This window comes from Falco cherrug, chromosome 13, assembly GCF_023634085.1.
Source record: "Falco cherrug isolate bFalChe1 chromosome 13, bFalChe1.pri, whole genome shotgun sequence".
Lineage (NCBI taxonomy): Eukaryota > Metazoa > Chordata > Aves > Falconiformes > Falconidae > Falco > Falco cherrug.
The window spans coordinates 7350877-7356127 of record NC_073709.1 but is presented as its reverse complement, the minus strand read 5'-3'; positions in this window follow the sequence as shown (position 1 = coordinate 7356127).

Below are 5251 nucleotides of genomic sequence, written 5' to 3'. Positions count from 1 at the left end.
TTCTTGTAGTTGTTCTCAGTGTGTAGATGGCTCATCTATGTAACTAGCAAAAGATTTTTTTTTTAATGCTGATCTTCCAATTAATAATAGAGGGTGTGACTTGTGAAGATGCCTTAAACTCTTTAAACCAAACCTGTACATTAATGAATTGCTTTCCTCTTCCATGAGTGAGAAGACGCTTGGAAGCAGCATGCCTAGACTGAGGGTTTCCCTGTGTAACTCGGGGTTGAGCAGGACGCACTCGAAGGTCTACAGGGGTTCAAATGTGGGCTGCCAGGCACAGTGTAACCGCACCCCGGAGAGCTGCACCTCTGGGCCTCTGTTAGGTTAGTTTCCCCCCTGCCCTGACAAAATCCACAAACTCTGTACATTGTGTGCTAACTCTCTGGGATCTGGAGGACAGCGGTACGTTTCTCCTACAGACGTCCAGCAGCAGTGTACGGATCTAAACGGCACATCTGGTTGTAGTTCAGTCCTTGCTAAGGAAACGGGCCTTAGGGCCAGCTGTGCTGGAGGGGGATGTGACCACCAGGAGCTGTTGTTGCCACATCTGTCAATGACACGACCGGCTGCTGGGTCCAGTGTGCTGATTCCTTCTCAGGTGGGTTTCCCGAACTGCCTGTTGTTGTGAACACCGCTGCTGCAGAGGCTGGGTGATCTGCCATTCACTGCGGGTGTCCTTGCTATTGCATCGATTTCCTGACATAAAGTTGAAGGGGGAATAATGTCAAATGAAGTCCTTGGAAGCATTTTATTGTTTTACTATTTAATCAGCTGCTGCTTGTTTTGTCTCATGATGTGAGCATGTGAAATTTTCTCCATGAAGATAGGCAGGTGGAATACTACAGGGCAAAATCTGATTGGGTTTTGAAAATTATTTAAGCAATCAGACAAACATAAGCTCTATTTTTATAGAGGAAATCATAAGTGACTCTGGCTGTACTGGAGTGGTAGAAAATCTTGTTTCTACCTTGGATTTTTGAACTGGACCAGTGATAACTCCCAGCTCCAGCAGCAGGGCTGTGGAGTAGTGTGTGCCTCCTCCTAGGACATGATTACACATTGAAAGTGAAAAAGCTGCGTGGCTTGGACACAGTACGGTAGAGGGAAGGAACTGGATCCTCTTTTTCCCTTCTCTATTACCCACCCCCACATGTGCACACAGAACACGCCAGGGTGCTCAGCTGTGAAGGGCTGCACGGGAGGAAACTGTGCCTGTCCCTTAGGTTGCTTTTGCAGCTCTTCCCAGGAGCTGCCTGCCTTTTCTCCAATTTTCTGCTTATCTTTCCACTCCTAACCCTTCATGTACCAGCAGTTCGGTTGTAAGCTCACTTGCTGGGGAACCAAGTCTGCTGATACCTTTTTTTATTCCCTTCCTTACAGGGGAATAAGTAGAGTTGGGTTTAATGAGGACTGTAGCAACTACTTCTTTTAAGCAAATGTCTTCATTTCTTTCCCAGTAGAAAAACATTTAAAAACCTGTTTGCTTTACTTTCATTTTGTTTGTCCTGAGAAGAAAGCAAAGCTCCATGTTTGAACGCACAGAGAGCAAACGGGGATTTAGTAATCAAATACTTATATTTAAATTTCCATTTTGTATGGAAAGACAGTTTTTCTTGGCTCATTAGGATTTGTCAGAGCCTGCACTAGTGCTTTAAACTCAGATCTGTTAGTCTGAATTCCGGGTGGACGTGGGAGCTGAACGCAGGCGCCGCCAACTGTCTTGGCGCGGGTTGTGCCAGTAGCTGACGTGCTTGGGGAGGATGCAGAAATGAGTGGTCATTCACAGCGTTTGTCAGACCCACACACAAGGGCACGGGAAGACTGTGCTTTGTAAGGGCACTTTTTACGTCTGGTTATGGCTGTGCAGTTGGGGGGCCAAAAATCACGCTGCAAACCTCTTTGTAGTTCTCCGCTGGATTGCTTTCATTTACTTAATCATCCAGAACCTTCCAGGAGAACCGGTCCAATGCTTGATGCTTGGGTCTCCCTCCACCCCAGCGGCCCCCTGACTTCCCAACTGACTTCTCAAAATAGGTGTCCAGGGGCTTCTTAGAGCTACCTGCTCACTGTCTGTGCTGGACGGCCAAGAAATTGTCCTCATCCCTGCCACAGGTCCATCGTTTTTGACTCAGTCCTGTGCTGAAGGTATAGATGGCTGCTGGTGATGGGGGGAAGGGGGGCGGGGATGGACAACAAATATTTTTCTGTTGGTTCTTCAGAGTGACTTGGAGGGGGCTGAAGTAAATTGGTTCAGCTGTCACTGATTGATGCAGGATGCTCACTGAAAAGACTTCACAATCTGTAAATAGCTATTTCTGACTTCATTTGGAGAAATTCACCAAAGTTCATGGGGAATTTGGAAGTCAAAATAACTGTTTTCTTATGTAAGTTACTTGATAAAACAGCTTTGCACAATAGTCTTTAGAAATAGGTAATCGCCGGGACGCTGCAGTATGTAAACTATATACTGCAGTTAACTTTTCCAGTTAATGTTTACTGCAGTTCAGTGAAGTGAGAAAATCCCAGCTGGCTCATCCTTCACCTGTGGAGGTTTTTGCATGTTGACAGGAGACCATCAGCACTGTCCCTCTGGTCCTGCAGTAGGACACGGTGGCTCAGACTAAACCGCTGCGTAGTGATCTCTTTCTCTAGTGAATAACGTACGTAAGGACAAGCATGTTGTGATATTTCTTACAATGTTGTTTTGGCTTTTGATTGGACAGCTTCTGAAGCCAGAAGTTGTATCTCTGTGTTTAATAGCCATCTGCGGGGTGGTTCTTCCAGAATTTGCGGTACCGCTTTTGAACTAGAGTGCAAAGTTTCCTTGCAGAGCCTGGTCCATCCGAGCTCCAGGTAGGCAACACCATTCTCCATCAGTGATTCTCCAGTGCCTGCCAAAGGAACAAGTGAGAAGCAGAAGATGTGGGAGAGGATGTTAACACCACCCTGATTATTTTTTTTGTTGGTTGGTTGTTTTTGGTGGTTTTCCCTCTGCCCTAATCGCATCTGACAGCTCACATTGAGTTGTACATTGACTTTTATCGGTGAGGTTTACTGTGGCTGCTTGGGCAAACTCTTTGCTGTTGAGTCAGGTGCTGTTCTTTCGCTTCAAAGTTAAGGTTCAGACAGCTGATGCTTCATTAAGCGGCCAGAGGAACCTCGCATCCAGAGGGGTATGTTAGAGTGAGAAGCCGGTTACTTGGAGGGAAGCTGTGTCGGAACTGGTCTGTGTCAGTGTCCCGCACTCCCAGCTGTGCTGGCGAGATGCTGGCTGGGCTCTCCTGGGTGAGAGGCCAGGTAGTCCCGCAGCAGATTGATGGATTCTTGAGCGACTTCCCTTGTGCTGATACCGGCACCTTCCACCATGTCAGAGCTCATAAAGTGGCCTGTGGCGGCAAAGGCGGGGCCCTGCTGGAGTAGAAGACTTTCCAGCTCCTGGTGAACTCCTGAAGTCTGTGGAGCTTCCCAGGGCACACTAGCTGGGCTGCAGCCAGGAGTCAGCGACCCCAGCTGGGCTTTGGCGTGTGGATGCCACATCGAGGGGGAGCACCGTCATCACAGGGGAGGGAGGAGGAACTTTTAGCCTGAGTGGCAAATAACGGCCAGTGAAGTCACTGATACGGTGTGAATGTGGCAAGTGAACATAAAAGTGGAGAGGGAGAGAGAAAGATCAAGGTGGCAAGTGTTTCGAAGAGCTTAGCTTTTTTAAAGTAAATACAGGTTTTGTGAAATGGGGCAGGGGAGAGCAGTGGTGGAACAGTGTCACTGCCTTCAGCAATTTTTGTGCAACTTTCCAACATTAAAAGCTTTGAATTCATTATGGTTGAATTCAGCTGCGCGTATTAAAATGTTTAGCTATCGTGCAACACTCACTGTCTCATGCGCTGGGATAAATACCTGGTTTTAATACAGGCGGTGCAAAGTTTAAATAAATGAAAGCAGACATGTCCTCAGTTCTGTGCTGGGAGCGCAGAGAAATGTCAATGTTAAGCCAGTTTGCATTTAAATAGTGTCTGACACTGATGTGTGATGAGTGCCCCGTGGTGCAGTTGTATGTACATTGATATTCATTTCCAGTAATTCCTTCCAGGAATATTCTGACCAGCTAGAAAAATGACCTTGTATGCACCCTGTACAGCTTCATCTGAGATGCCCTCATCTGGGAAAGCAGTTAGAGAAATGGCTGCAAATCTCTCCGTGCCGTCGTTCCCTTTGAACGATTCCTGAGACTGAGCTTCCAGCTGGCACCATCCTTCTTGCCTCAGCCCCTGAGATACCCCTCCATAGGTACTCGACAATCTCCTTTGAATCGTAAGCATTTTTCTTGCTCTTGGCAGAACGTTGTGTTCCTAGTTGTATAAAGCAGCAGCAAGGAAGACGGCTGTAGTTTTCACGAGGTATATGTGTATTTAACTTGATGTTATTTGAATTCTTCAGCCTTGCCAAAGAATGAAAAAATCAAGTCACTTGAAATGCCAGATGAGTGGGGGGAGTGAGGCACAGCTGTACTTCTATTGCATTGCATCGCATCCCTTCGTCTGCCTGCTGCAAATAACAAACAGTGAGCAAAACACAGGCGTTCTGGTTTTCTTGCAGCAGAGAGAGAGGTGTGCGGTGAGCGCAGTGTGCTGCCTTGCTCCTGTGCACACTGCAGAGTCAGCCACATCTTGCACTATGCTTTGGGAGGGTTGTTTCTAGTTCAGGTAATCATCGCTTCCTTCTCCCCAAAATCTGGCTGCAACAAAATGGCAATATTCATAACTGAAACGTGCACAGCCAGAAAACAGAATTAAATACACGCATGATATACTTGTAAGTTTTCTGTCAAACACATACCGTAAACCTGTTGCATGTGCTTGTTAAAATTTAAGTCAAGATTCAATCAAGAAATCTTGGAGTGCGTTAACACCTCAGATGAATGTCATCTCTTCGAAGCTAGTTACAGTTCAGCTGGTGAGCGCATCTGACTGCGTAACGTTCTCAGAATAATTCAGGCTCGCTGGGTTGTGGAGGTGGAGTTAACTTAAAATCAGGAGCCATTTGCCTGAGGTTGTATTAGATGCCCGAGCTGCCTGGCCCTGGGTCCCTGCAACTTGAGTCAGTATCCAGGATTTTAATGAAAATAACTGGAAATCTGCTTGTGTTGGATGCTGTCCTAAATGTCCAGGCTGGGACCTGCTTTTACTGCTTTTATAAACTGTGTAAATGAAAGACTCTTTTGCTTTTGGGGTATGAGGTGTTTGCTTCG